Source organism: Papaver somniferum, chromosome 8 (assembly GCF_003573695.1).
Source record: "Papaver somniferum cultivar HN1 chromosome 8, ASM357369v1, whole genome shotgun sequence".
Classification (NCBI taxonomy): Eukaryota; Viridiplantae; Streptophyta; class Magnoliopsida; order Ranunculales; family Papaveraceae; genus Papaver; species Papaver somniferum.
Window position 1 is genome coordinate 132237864 of NC_039365.1, and position 16612 is coordinate 132254475.

Here is a 16612-nt window from a genome sequence, read left to right on the forward strand (position 1 = left end):
CCAACTTGCAATAGGTCATGCACTTGGAACAATTCCTTTGGTTCATATTCCAAATAGTAAAGGAACAAAAAATCTGTTCGGTAACAACTCTTTTCAAACAACGTGATATGAGTTTGACAAAAGGGTCTTCCATTTATCCCAATAACCTCCTTTATCAGGTTCTTAGATCAAACTAACAACAACTACCAAAGTAATTGTTTAGACTATGCAATCAATGCTTTGAATCACAGAAAAACGTATTGATTCCGATCTACTCAACTAATCAATCAAGGTTATCACAAAGATAAACCGATTATAGTTGGATCCCTAGCCGATCAAGTTTTGTGCACACCAAAGTTTATGAACTCAAATAATAAATCTTCTTTGTCTTCAAATCTTCTTAGATATTCAATAAACACCTGCACATAATCAACTTGAATATCTTGTGATCAATCACACACATAACGGAGTCTGTTAACAATGGATTATCACAAGACGTCTTTAGATCTACAAACAGTCTAAGATCCCCGTCGATACTTCGATCTAGTTTGAGTGAATCTTATATCAAAAGAGAAGATTCTCAAGCATAAACAAACTAGGTGCAATCAAAGTTCAATAACTGTTGGTCAATCAAATCAATCGAAAACTACTAATAAACTACAATTATCTAGTTTCCCACCAACGGTACTCGTAGAGCTTCCCAATCCCAAAGAAGTCTTTAAAACGAGCGGTTGTAAGAGATTTCGCCTAATTAGGGTACTTTCCTCTCCGAATAGACGGCTCCACCAACTAGGTAGTTTTGCTATCTCTGAGGATTAGTTTGCTCGAAATGCAAACTTCAATATTTATAGACCAAGGAAGTTTGGACACCAAGGAATTTCCAAAACCGAAAATATTCTTAAGATATGCAATATATTTCCAAATTCGGTTTTCATAATTCCTAGAAATGCTCTGTCCAAATATTGACCAAAATCTCAGTAAAAAATCTCCAATTAGTAAATGCACATTACCAATTTTTATTTTCTAAAGATATGCATTTTAATTGCTGGAAACTAAAAGCATATAAAACTAAAAACCTTAATTAAAATATTCTCAATTTATTTCGATCCGGGATTCTCCTTTAGTTATTAAGGAATATCTTTGAACAAAAAAAGATAAGAATTACTGCACATGTTCAAAGGATGTAGACATCTTTACTTTGTAAATCCTTTTTCATATTACAATCTTGGAACCGATTTGCCACACTTCCAAACGAGTTTAGAATTGGTTCATCTGACTTCCAAGAACTATGTGATTGATTATCCTATCAAATCACCATTAATGGGTTTCACGGTTCTACCAAAACATAAAGTTCCGGTTCTATCTCTATGTGGGTACTAGGATCGGTCACACTAGCTTTCCAAAAATTGGTTTATTAGGTACTAGGATCGGTTACCACATAATTATGGTATTTACTCATAATCGGTTGCACAAGTCATAGGATCGGTTACCAATTACTAAGACTTGTTGTACCTCTTACAAGGATCGATTCCACATACTTGTGATCGGTTGCACCTCTTACTAGGATCTATTCCCCAATGTCTAGAGTTGGTCATACCAATTACAAAATATCGATCATACCATCTCAGGTGATTACTTAAGATTGGTTTCACTAATAAAAGTCATACCAATACAAAAGTCAGGCCTTCTGAATAGTTTTACCAAGATAAATAAACAAGTTATGAGCGGTTATACTAAACACACATATTGGTAATCCAAAGATTTGCAATGAATAACAATACCAATAAGCCTAGCGATTTCCCTTTCAATTCATAAAAAAAGTTTATGAATTGTACTTCCTTTAAAAGAATGTAAAACATTGTTTACTAGGACGAAATATTCACCCATACCCATACATAATCACAATAGCATTCATACGATTATGTCGATTACTTATATACGAAGTTCAAAAGATAGACGTTATACTTCGTATTGTAATTCCTTAATTCACAGCTTCGCAGTTATGTTTTCAATATGCACGACTTGATAGATATGTTAGGAATGAAACAGTTCAAGTCAAATATTACTAACCTCAAGAGGAAGGATGATGTCGTCGTTGTAGCTCTTTACTTCTTCACATTCTTCAAGTCTTCACGTAATACTTGTAAATCTCATATCCTAGTAACTTTCTAGCTAACCTATACGAAGTTGACTCTAGTAAATAACCAAGCGACTCATTAAATAAGTTTACGTTCACTAAAATATGACAATCAAACTTGACATACCAATGCTTGGTGGATTCAACCGAGCAATGCTCTAACGATCTCCCCCTTTATCAATTTTAGTGACAAAGCTCTTACATCGTATGGATAAACCAATTACAAGAATTCATTACATATACGCTTTGTTAGAGCACTGCTCGGTCAAACTCGCATGCATTGCTAACTCAAGCATGTTTGTCAATGTTAGTGATCAAAACTATAAGTCTTGATTTCTAGCCTATTTATAGATGTCTCGGACTAGGACATAGATAGTGTAGTTGAGCTTAGATTTCACAGAGTTCATCAAGACGAAGAACTACTAAGGGGAGCTTGTGGAACTTCTTCGACAAAAGGTATGTGAATACTTGAACTCATCTATCACTTGAAGAAGTCTATTTTTACTATTCCTATATTGAGACATAAGTCGTGTTTAGATGTAATTTTCTCTATACGCATTCAAGATTTCGAGCTGAGTATATCTCGCTTACATATTTCTCTAAATATGTGTTGGTAAGCTTTCGCTTCGACCAAGTTCATCTTATATCATGAGAAAATTGTCGAGTAACATCTTACATGGTTTGTATGATACAATTATTTGATGTAGGCTTGGAATGTTTCGATAATAATTATTTCAATATCTTGAAAATTGCTTTGATGCTAATAGTGTGTGACGACGGCTATTGTCATTATAGAGGAATGTTTCAATGATTGAAATAAAGAGTTGAGAATGTAATCATGTTTAGATATAAGCATATATATAGTGTGTTCGCACATTAGTGTATAAATCCATACACCGGGAGCCAAGTGTATGCATATGTGTGTATACGAAATTGGTGAAGGAGACAGGTTAAGTATTCGTACACATACACATACCGGCGGAAGTTTTCGAACCGAAAATTTCTGCTGAGTTTGGTTTTGACAAACTCTTAACTAGTCACCTTCGAAAATTTCTGCTGAGTTTGGAAAATAAACAAACTCAAATCCGGTTGCTTAAGTACGCATACCAGTACGCATACTTAAGCTGGTTACTTTGTCAAATTGGTCAGTTCACGGACTTAAACATTTAAATCATAAGAAATGCAATCTTTGCAAACCGTGGATATAATGTTCATGATTGATTCAAGTGAATCAAACTGATTTGGTTTCAATCGTGTTTTCTATAGCAATTGAACAACTCTTTAACTAGTTTCATTTGAGTCATTTAACTAGTTATGGTTGAGATAAATAAGGTTGATATGAGAGTAATCATATGGCTAACCTTGGTTAACTATTTTTGAAACAACATGGTGTACACGTTTAGGTACGGTTACATAAACCTAAATGAGGGTATGTTTCATTTGTGTGTAACAAGCGAAGTTCGATCTAATGGTTGAAAGATATTAGCTTGGTTGAATCAGGTTTTTCATCTAACGGTGAATATTGAATGCTTTGTTACCAAGGTAACTTGGATTGTAAACCCTGATTTGAAAACTATATAATGGAGAACTCTAGCAACTGGAAAAACTAATCCCCACACCTCCTGTGTGTTACTAGTTGCATAACTAGAGTCGATTCTCCTTTAACTTAGGTTTCTTCTCGAGACCATGTAGGTTAACAACTTGAAGACTTCATTGGGATTGTGAAGCCAGACCCAACTATTATCTTTGTAGTTGCGTGATCTGATCTTGATGTTTCTATCGTGTTGAGTACAATTGAAATAGTTGGCTCGAGATTTTATATCTCCGATAGGAAAGATAGAAAAGTAATCACAAACACTTCGTCTCATCGTTTGTGATTCCACAATAACTTGTTTCGATAATCGATTAAGTTTATTGTGAGGTGATTGATAATTCTAGGTTGTTCTTCGAGAATATAAGTACGGGTTATGAATTGGTTTCTGTTCACCTTGATTTATCAAAAGACAAAATAAAAACTCTTAGGTATTTCTGTGGGAGACAGATTTATTCAATCCTATAGAATTTTCCGTGGGAGACATATTTGTCTATCAAGTCTACAACTCTTAGTTTTGGGTGAGATCAACTAAGAAAATCAAGTGTGTAGTATCCTGCTGGGATCAGAGACGTAAGGAGCACAACTGTACCTTGAATCGGTATGAGATTGATTAGGGTTAAACTACATTCCAGTCCGAAGTTAATTGGTAGTATGCTAGTGTCTGTAGCGGCTTAATACAATATGGTGTTCAATATGGACTAGGTCCCGGGGTTTTTCTGCATTTGCGGTTTCCTCGTTAACAAAATTATGGTGTCTGTGTTATTTCTATTCCACATTATATTTTGTTATATAATTGAAATATCACAGGTTGTGCGTTAAGATCAATCAATTAGAATATCCGACCTTGGGCTATTGGTTTACATTGATTGACACTTAAACATTGGTATTTGGTACCGTTCAAGTTACTCCTCTTATTCAATCGGGATCGCAGATTTCTATTTGTTGATTGCGGATTAAATTAAGAGTTAGAGATATTAAACTCGTTGATATACTTTACTCTAGATTGAGTCTGACTGTATAGTTGATTCTCTAGAAAGTGTATTGGAGTAAGTCCTCTCAGATTTCCAAACGAATTGTTGGGTGTGGTTGTTAGACCCCCGCATTTTCAATTGGTATCAGAGCAGGCAAACACATTAAAGACCTAATAAGTCTGTGTTTGTAGCGATCTGATATGGATAAAGGTGATATCTCTATAAACGTACCACCAGTCTTCGATGGCTTAAATTACTTGTGGTGTAAAATTGCTATGCGTGCCTTTCTTCAAGCGCGTGATTTTTAATCAAGGGTTTATGTAGTTGATGGCTATGATGCTCCCGTTGTGGAGGTAGGGAATGCAACCGTTCCAAAGAACATTGGTGAATACAATGCTGCCGAGATTCTTGCTGCAAAGCAAAACTCCGACGGTTTGAATGCCATCATACATGCCATTATCCCAGATCTTCAGCACCATGTGATTAGGTGCACTCGGTCTAAAGATGCTTGGGATATCTTAGAAACCGTATTTGAAGGTAATACCAGTGAGAAGGAAGCTACGATTCAAAACCTTAATTCCGATTGGTAAAACCTTCGTATGGCAGATGAAGATTCATTTGATGAGTTTAATCACAAAGTGTCTGAAATTATTAATGCATCTTTTGCATTGGGTAAGACTATTCCTGAAAAGGACATTGTGATAAAAATTCTCAGATCGCTGCCATCTAGATATGATTCTAAGAATCATGCCATCGTTGAAGGAAATAACCTTGAGATTCTTTCCAGAAGTACTCTTGTGGGAAAGATAAATTACTTAAACTTGATCAGAGTACAGTCAGAACTTCTGCATTCAATGTTGTAATCATTCCAAGCGAAGCCTCTAATTTTCATAGGCTGATGAATGATGTTCTAGTCATGTTGATTTTAATAAATCACTGATAACTCAAAAGATCAAGGATATGGTAATATGACAAGCAAAAGATGCAAGAGATTGTCTTCTCTCTCGATTGTTTCTGATGATTCAAGTCAAGAAAAATCTCAGTGTCACTATGGATTACATACTACTGCAGTGTATAAGGAAAGCTCGGCCTTTTCGGCATAAGTTTCTGGTGATTCAAACTCCAGTTTGGAATGCGAATCTAAGACTAAGATCCTAGAATTTCTGGATAAGTTTAAAGAAATTCACCAGGAAAATATTCAACTAAAAGAATTGTTGAATAAACTTGAGTCATCACTACAGGTGAAATCTCTTGAGAATGAATGTCTTAATGATGAATTCACCAGAACCCTATTACTAAAGGAAAAATAGATCAATTCTCTCAAGTGTGACCTGAAACGGTTATTAGGAAGATCAGAAAAAATTTCAACAATGTTATTTGGTCAAAAGGCTATTGGAAACACACAAGGTTTAGGGTTCAAAGGAAAGACTGTAAGCACAACAAACTCGGTTGTTCCAACCAGCTTTGGATCAATCAAACCTGAGCGCTGTGATAAACAGGTATCAAATATACAAAGCAAATCCTCTTTGCTCTGCTCTTTTTGTGGAAGTACAAGCCATGTCCAGAGTAAGTGTTGGAGATTCAAGAGGAACTGTAAAAGAATTACCAAACTTCAAGATGACATGCAAATGATAAATCTGACTATAGAGAAGCAGTCAGAGACGTCTAGGTACAAGAAGAAATCCAAAAGAATCAGAGGCAGATGAGGTAAGTCTGTTTACTCAACAAACCTTGAAACGTCACCCCGTGACACAATATTTGAACACTCTGTTCACTCTATTACTATCTAAACCATAGTGATAAATCGTATCCTTATTTTGGACTTGAAAAATAAGGATTACTTCAAGTTGATTCAAGTCTTGCAAATATTTTGTTGATTTTTCTTTTCCATATTGAGCAAGTAAATATTTTATTGTTAAGATTGATAATGGATCATGAACCGTGAAGACTTTTTCAAGGTCCTTTAGGGTTTTGCTATCATGAAGTCTATTTATGTTCATTTGTGAACATCATTGTTCTTTACCTTCTTTTCTAAAGATACAGTCTCATGGCCCCTATAACTAGAGGTACCATGAATAGAGATGCTTTAGAAGCAGTTGATGTCTATCTGTGTGAAGGAATTGCTTCTTCAAGGAAAAGAAAGGCGAAAAACACGACTGATGATCCAGGTTCTTCCTCTAACTGCCTATTATCTGTTTGTCATTCCGATAATAACTTTAGGGCTATGGTGGAGGATTTCATCAGGAAAAGAAATGGTTTAAAACCTCGAATCATTTCTTCTATAAGAGATACCTCTCACTACTAATAAAGAACACTCTGCATGAACTGAAAAGAGAACTTAATGAGTTAAATGATATTTTTGAAGATTTGGAGGAGTTGAATGATCCCATTATCAATATCTTTTTCAATAATGAGAAGGAATTCTCTGTAGATTCCCTGAGAAAGCTCTACAATATCTAGTAAATTTTTTCTTCTTGTTTTTTGAAGAATAACTAGGGTTTGAAATAGCCATTATTGTGAGTACACATAGCTATGTCCAACGATTTTCATCTTCAATGTTTTTAGATTTATTTATTTAAATTCTAAGTTTTTAGAAGATGATTTTTGCAATTTAATCTTTATGATTTTATATTGCAAACTGTTATGGGATATGTTGTTAACGTCTGTGACCTGTGACTGTCCCCTACTTGTTCAAAAGTTATCTCTATTATGTCGGTATGAATGTATTGATAGAAGATAGAATGAACTTTTGACATTACAAAAGTTAAAGCCTTTAATGTCATTGTTTTGATGGAAGAAAGGATAAAACTTTTGTTTACAGGGATTAAGTCTATTATATGTCATTGTGCAAATAATGATAGAAAATTCAATGAACCCTTGTTTATTCCGCAGTATTGGTCGATCTCCGATCCACATCTTTGTGCATATACTGTGTTGCTCCGTAAGGTTCCTTATGTTTGAGCATGACCAAATAATTTGATCATTCTCTTTTGGTTATTTTAGTTGTTTCTCCGTAAGTTCTCTTATGTCGAGCATGACCAACTGAATTGATCACGTTGTGGTTAATTTGGTTGTGTATTCTAATTAAATTAGTCGTGGATTTTCTTGTGATTAATTTGGTTGTATTTTTTCAATTGCATTAATCACGGGTTCTCTTGTGATTAATTCAATTGAATTTTTTGGATGCAAATTCATGTTTTCATGTGATTTGAGTTATCCAAAAGAAATCCTTCTTTTCTTGTAAAAGCAAGGTCGCCTTTGTTGTTCTTTTGGGAATGACATTTTATGAGGGAGAGTTCATTTTGAAATTGGGCTTAATTGCCAAATCTTTGTGGGGAGTGCGGCTGTGGAATATTATGGGGTTATCTTGTATCTTTATACACTCCTTGATGAATGCATTAAGCTTCGGCTTTATGATGCCATATAAATAAGTCGATATGGTATTCTTTTTTGGTCATGAAGTATCTCTGTGAAAATTTCATGACGATCCCACTAGTTTTCGTACCATTTCCAATTTATATTGACAAAAGCGGGGAGAATTAATGTGTAGCGTGATACTACAAATACATATGGTTTACGGATCATTATGTAAGGGGGAGTGGTTTTCATGTTGAGATGAAGTATTTACTAAGGTGGAGTAATACATATCACCAAAGTATTGTTGTCAAAGTTGTGATACAATTGGACTTTGATGCTGTGTAATAATACTATGACACCGTATAACAATGATTGAGAGCATTTTTGTTTTCTCACAATTATCGCTACGGATCTTCAAAAACTGTGATGCTGAACTTACAACCTCTAGGATCATGGAGTACTTGGAAGTGACGAAGATTTCGAGCCGCGTTGAAGATTCCAAGGAGATCAAGCATTTGGATGAGAAGATACAATTTCTATCTATTTTGTAATCCATATGTATTGATAGTTTTGTCACTAAAATTGACAAAGGGGGATATTGTTAGAGCACTGCTCGGTCGAACTCGCATGTGTTTCTATCTCAAGCATATTTGTCAGTATTAGTGATAAAAACTATAAGTCTTGATTTCTAGCCTATTTATAGATGTCTCGGACTAGGACATAGATAGTGTAGTTGAGTTTAGATTTCACAGAGTTCATCATTTGAATACGAAGAACTACTAAGGGGAGCTTGTGGAACTTCTTCAACAAAAGGTATGTGAAGACTTGAACTCATCTATCACTTGGAAAAGTTTATTTCTACTATCTCCTATATTGAGACATAAGTCGTGTTAAGATATAGTTTTCTCTATACACATTTGAGATTTCGAGCTGAGTATATCTCGCTTACATATTTCTTGAAATATGTGTTGGTAAGCTTTCGCTTCGACCAAGTTCGTCTTATATAATGAGAAAATTGTCGAGTAACATCTTACATGATTTGTATGATACAATCATTTGATGTGGGCTTGGAATGTTTTGATAATGATTATTTCAATATCTTGAAAATTGCTTGATGCTAATAGTGTGTGAAAATGACTATTGTCATTATAGAAGAATGCTTCAATGATTGAAATAAATAGTTGAGAATGTAACCATGTTTGAATATAAGAATATATAGTGTGTTCGCACATTAGTGTATAAATCCATACACCGGGAGCCAAGTGTATGCATATGTGTGTATACGAAATTGGTGAAGGAGACAGGTTAAATATGCGTACCCATACGCATACTGGCGGAAGTTTTCGAACCGAAAATTTCTGCTGAGTTTGGTTTTGACAAACTCTTAACTAGTCACCTTAAGTTTGCGTACCCGTTGTAGATGGTGGATTTTCGACAAAGGTTAAAATCATAAAACCATAATTATACATGCTCCTGATCCGGCAATCAGATGAGTATTGAGGCTCATATCTCTCATTGAAGCATGAAAGCTCATGCCATGAAATCTCTGGCTGAGATTGCTATCTCTCAGAGTATATGAAGATGCGTAGTCTCTCAGCTGAGGCAACGACACATCTCATGAATATTGAGTAATTTCAGTAATTGTTTCTATATAGAATCGAAAGATTGGACGGCTCCTAGACAACATGCCTGCTAGTATAGAGCAATAACGTCTTCAGGATGCAACAAAGTTTTCCCTGACTATATAAGAGAAATATGACATTTCAACAAGCTCATATCTCTCAATTCTCAGATAATTAATGCTTCTAGACAACATGCCTACTAGTATAGAGCCATCAATTAATTATCTCTAATCGTTAACTGAATATTCAACAATATTCTACGATTTTTCGTAATATTTTGTCACTTCAATTTGTGGTTCTTCCCAGCAGAATTCCACGGGTTAGTGATAAATATTCAACGTACGGGCATCTGAGCAACTATCGAGTAAGCCCCGACTAAAATGATGCAAGTGTATTCAGCAATAATGTACAAACGAGCACCTGAATGCATGAACGAACATTCGAAAACACGAAGGAACGATGAACCTATGCAAAATAGGAAGAAATAATAAATAATAAAATATTAATCAAGGCGCTTGGGGACGGGGCCCACCGGCCGGCCGGTCGTGTCGTGGTCAGTCCCATGTCCAATTTTACATTTTATCATATTTTTATTATTTTCCTTGATCTCATGAAAATCCCTTCATTTGAGCAAATCTCCTTCGTCTCAAGGAAACTCCACAGTCTCATGGTGTTTCCTCGTATCAAAGAAATAATAAAATTTAGGAAAGGTGTCGCGGGACCAGGTCCACTAGCTGGCCGGCCATGCCCTAGCCGTGGCCAGTCCCACACCTCATGACTCCTTATTATTTTATTATTTCCCTCATCACATGAAAATTCCCTGATGTCATGATATTTCTCTCAATTCATGAAATATTATAAATTAGGGAGAAAACGCACGGGACCCGGGCTCTTGGCCGGCCATGCCCTACCCGTGGCCGTGGCCATTCCCACACGCCCGTGTCTTATTATTTTAATATTTTTTGTTTCCTCATCCCATGGAAACTCCTTCACTTCAAGGAAATTCTCTATTTTCAGCAAACTCCTTGGATTCATGAAATTTCACTCAAGTTCATGAAAAATAATATAAAAATTAGGGAAACTCGTGGGACCAAGCCATAGCCGGTCCTACACGCCCCTTATTTTATCATTATTATTTTTTATGTTTCCCATCTCATAGAAACTCCTTGATTTCAACAAATTTCTTGGTTTCGACAAACTTCTTGATTTTATGATATTTCCCTAAAATCATGAAAATATTATAAATTAGGAAAAAATTCCTTGGGACTGGCTCCTTGGACGGCCGGCATGCCTTGGCCTAGCCAATCCCACACCCCATGATTCCTTCATTATTTTATAATTTTATTCCTTCATCTCATGAAGTTTCACGGTTTCAGCAAAATCCCTGATTTCTTCATATTTTCTCAAAATGTTGCTCAAACGCACACCGGAAAATATCGAAACTCTCAGGACTGAGATACGAACATTATGGTGACGCGGGAATGTCTCCTTAACTGACTAAGGCCGGCCCTGAGGCTTGCAAATAGCCGGTCCCACGTGTTTTAATAATTTTGACCTAATTTGCACAATTGCACGTATTAGGTCCAAAACTCTTCCAAACAACTTGGAACTTCATAAAAATGATCAACAGACGATCCCATGACCAACCAAGGCCGGTTTCATGATTCCTTGGTCGGTCTCTCATCTCTTCATAGTTAGGTTTTAACACCTAATGCTGAGACGAGCATTATTTCTCAACAACAAATGATTAAACCAGCATTTAATCATCCTTTCACCAATTGGTCTTCAAGAGACTTTAATATTTTGCTCACCTCAGCATCTGGGTGCTACATATTCGATTCATCATCCCATGTAGCCGTCCCTACTACATTTCATAAATGATTTTCAATAAATCATCAATTCAGCAATTGATCAAAATTAGGGTTTTGAGTTCAAGGTTCATAATTCCAGATTCATACACTAAATTTTATGTTGATCCCGTGATCAACACTCTAATTAATTATACTTGGTTTTGTCGCCAGTATTTTAATTTAATATTTATTTGGTCATGCTACCAATACTTCATCAAATGAGCAACATTTGCTCAGACGAGCAATATTTGCTCAGACTAAGTAATATTGGTTCAACTATCAATATTCAACAATTCATCAAATGAGCAACATTTTCTCAAATGAACAATATTTGTTCGCACTGAAGAATATTGGTTCAACTATCAACATTCAATAATTCGAGCAACATTTGCTCAGATGAGCGATATTTGCTCAGTCCAGGAATATTGGTTCAACTATCAATATTCAACAATTCATCAAATGAGCAACATTTGCTCGGATGAACAATATTTGTTCGCACTGAAGAATATTGGTTCAGCTATCAATATTCAATAATTCGAGCAACATCTTCTCAGATGAGCATTATTTGCTCAGTCCATGAATATTGGTTCAACTATCAATATTCATTAATTCATCAAATGAGCAACATTTGCTCAGACGAGCAATATTTGCTCTGTCCATGAATATTGCTTCAACTATTAATATTCAATATTTGCTCAGTCCATGAATATTGGTTCAACTATCAATATTCAATATTTGTTCAGTCCATTAATATTGATTATCAACATTCAACAATTTATCAAACGAGCAACATTTGCTCATACGAGCAATATTTGCTCACCTTAACAACCAACATAATTATACCTCTGTATCAACATTTCAATTCATGAGTCTCAGAATATTTGCAAAGTCACGTTCAACTCAGCAACACAAGGACTCATCGTCCCATAAAGTCAGCAACTGACTCCACAATCACGAGATGTCAATCGTGTCACATGGGGGATATTAAATAGGGTTTTGGTCTGGCGGTCTACGACACGTGTGTTCATACACACGATGAGAATATGGGAAAGTCGTGCAATCAGTTGGAGGAGTTATCAAAGTAGTGAGTGGAAGTTAACCAAGTCTCCGCACGATGAGCAACTGGTTTTCAACACGATTTTCACTTCCCCACTCTTTGACTCCAAAAACTGTCACACTTCATGGGATCATGGTGTTTTCAATTCAGCAATATAAAAGGCCTCTGAATCATGATTGAAAAGAAACAACATTCGTTTACACAAGAATTTCTCGACAAGTTCATACAGACAATCTTTCGTCTACACGAACTCATCGTCTGAGCAATCACTCTCAACTGAGTAAATTCAATCATTCAGAACTTTCTTACGCAGAATACACAATACACCTACAATCTCGATCACCATTGATCTCACACATTTCTCAGCTTCCCTCCTACAGATCAACCCATCCTCTCTTGTGACCGAATTGACTCTGGAACGGCCATTGTCTTGGTTTAGGCCGGAGTCCTACAGATTGATCTCTCGAACTTAAAGCACTCCCTTCTTGCAGTGCATCTGTGTGAAGTTGAGCATTTTCTCGTTTCAAGGAGTCTTCTCCGCATAGTCATCTCCTCAATCCCGTAAAAACCAACAAATAATTTTTCCCATCTACACCCGTACGCATACTGGCGGAAGTTTTGGAACCGAAAAATTCTGCTGAGTTTGGAAACTAAACAAACTCAAATCCGGTTGCTTAAATACGCATACCTGTACACATACTTAAGATGGTTACTTTGTCAAATCATCCAGTTCATGGACTTAAACATTTAAATCATAAGGAATGCAATCTTTACAACCCGTGGCTATAATGTTCATGATTGATTCAAGTGAATAAAACCGATTTGGTTTCAATTGTGTTTTCTATAGCAATTGAACAACTCTTTAATTAGTTTCATTTGAGTCATTTGAACTAGTTATAGTTGAGATGAATAAGGTTGATATGAGAGTAATCATATGGATAACCTTGGTTAAATATTTGTGAACCATGATAAGTGCCTAAAATACATCTTTTGAATGTCAATTTCTTACGTTTTTCTCGACTATTTCTCTTGTATTTTTGTATATTATGCTTCGTTTCCATTTTATAGGTATTTTGGAGTCATGCGACAAAAAAGAAGGCAAAAATAAACTCAATTCATTGTTATGCAGCATTAGGCACGGGTGGACTTGAAGTTAGCAGGAAAGCTGGGATTAAAAGTGTCAAACAGAAGAATCACTAGGTGCAGGTGTGATTTCCACTCCAGCTGAGGAATGCTAGACACATGCATACGTTCGTTAAGGGGCACCATGTTCATTTACAGCTTGTACACTCCTAAAACTAAAAAAAGCAAAACCTAGGGTTTGGACGGGAAGGAGCTCCGGTTTTTTTCCCTTTCTTTGCGTTTCACGTTTTCTCGGCTTTGCGCGTTCATGACGCAAAATCAAGTTCCGCCTGATTTAGGAGAACAATCATAGCCTGCATATCATGCACGTGGTCGTTTCTTCAACAATGCTAACCATGTTAGATCACGCTCGAAATCAAGATCACGACAGTTCTATAGGCCGAAGAAAAATTCTAACCATAACCCTAATTCTAGCGGGTCTGGAAAACAGGTTGTAGATGGTAATATGGTTGCTGGTGATAGTGGTAATCGATCATGGGCATCCATAGTTAAGAATATAACGCATGTTCTTTCTAAGATTGATGCGGACTCTTTGTCACATCCTCCAGTTAGAACATCAACAGGTGAAGTTTTTATTACAATTCCGCGTGAAACTCATGTTAGAATTAAAGTTGTTTGGAAGTTTAGTTTGGTTGGTCGTTTAGATTTTAGAACACTCAAATTTGATGTTGTTAAGAGGGAATTATTGAATCAATGGAAGCTGGGAGGCTCTGTTCAATTTATTCCATGGGTTAAAGGTTATTTTGTTATCAAGTTAGACAATGAGGATGATCGCAAGAGGGTTAGCTATGATGGTCCTTGGAAGATTAATGAGCAACAGCTTAAAATTCAGCCATGGACACTAATGTTTGATCCTGAGTCGGACAAGGTTACAAGGGCTGTTGTTTGGGTTCGTTTTCCAGCTCTTCCATGGGAATATTGGGATGAGGAATCATTGTTTAGAATGACTAAAGGTTTAGGTAAGCCATGTGCGGTTGATCCGCGAACCTTAAATTATGAGTATGGTTATTTTGCTGCGGTTTTTTATTGATATTGATTTCTCGAAGCCACTTGGTTAGATTATTATTAATGGTGAAGATGGCGAGGAAGCTTTTGTTCAAAATTATGAAATCCTTAATCGGCCTAGATTTTGTGATCACTGCATATCCATTGGTCATATTAATGCTGAGTGTCGTATTAAGAAACGTAGAGATTTACAAGAGCAAGCTGATGCTGAAAAGGATCCATAGATCAAGAACAAAATTGAAGCTAAGATTGCTGAGTTCAAAATTTTTGGAAGAAGGAGAAAATATCAAAGGATAAAGTCCCAAATCTGGTGGATCAATCCGACGCAAAAACTACGCCACCATTACTTATTCCAACAACGAAAGTCCCAATTACAAAGGTTTTTTCTAGAACCCATAGATATATTGATAGCCCTTCAACGAGTGTTGTTGATGAATCTATTCCTACAGTTAACAATGTGGGTGCGTCTGATGATGCTCTGCATAGTGATATTTCGGAGAAATGCAAAGATAGCGCAAGCCAGCGCAAAGATTGCGCTTCTTCTGAACGCAATGATTGTGTTGCTGCGGAGATACTTAATGATGGTGCTTTAAATGATGCTTTAGTCACGACTTCTTCTGAGGATGTTGACTTGGTGGATGATGAAGAACTTGATGCCATTAAAAAACTTGAAGAGTTGAAGAAAAGGACTTATGATTTGCAGAGAGATGCGGAGGTGGCCGGAATTGAGCAAGAAATGGCGCATACTAGGGTTGAGACTCTTAGAAAACTATCTCTAGAGAAGAGGAATCTGGCCCTTGAGGAGAAGAAGCAAACTGAGATCAATTTTGTTCAAGATAATATTGAAAACCTTGTTGAAACTATATCTACAGGTTTGCTCCCTACAAATTCTGTGTTGGAACCTATTGACGAGGCTGGTTTTAGTGCTGCTACTAAAACATATAGAACATCATCTCTGGCAAATTCTATTGATAATATAACTTTATCAAACAGATTTTATTCTGGCACTGAGGAAAAAGAGGCGGACGAGGTTGTTTCTGTTATGCCTCCTGATACTTCACAACCAAGTACTAATCCTGTAGATGTTGAATCTAAGAAGCTTGAATGGAGTGCTCTGATGGATCAAGAGGAGCGGGAAAAGAAGGCAGCAGCAGACAAATTGAAGAAAGAAACTTTGGAAAAGAAAGCGGCTGGCACTACAAAAGCTAAACCAAAAAAGAAACCGGGCACTAAACCTTCGGACAATACTAGCCATGTTGAAACAAGAAATAAGATGAAATTAAGGGGTCCAGCAAGCCCTCCACGTGATAGGGGTAATCAGTGAAGGTCTTCTATTGGAATGCTCAAGGCTTGGCCAAAGATGGTGCAAAGGCCAAGTTAAAGGAGCTCTATCACTTGCACAAAACTAATGTTATTTCTATTGCAGAACCGAAAGTTTTTTGCACTACACATTTTGTTAGGTCTTTGAGATTGGATGAGTTTTCTGAAGATGTTATCACTAATGAGGACGCTGGTGAAAAATGTAACATATGGGTTATGTGGAAGAATTCTTTGGCAAGACCAGGTATTTTATCTTCCTCTAAACAAGCAATTAATTTAGACTTTGATGGTGTTTGGATTACGGCTGTTCATGCTTCTTGTGATCCGGTTACAAGGAGATTATTGTGGCAACAATTGGGGTTTGGTTTTATATCTATTTCTTGGTTGGTGCTTGGCGATTTTAATTGTGTTCTTCGTCTGGATGAAAAGAAGGGCGATAGGCCAACTTTAAGTATTTATATGAATGAATTTCGAAGTTGGATTTCTGATAATGGGCTAGTGGAAGCGGATTCGATTGGAAAAAAATACACTTGGTATAATTGTCAGAGTGGTGATCGTCGTATTGTTTCAAGGAATG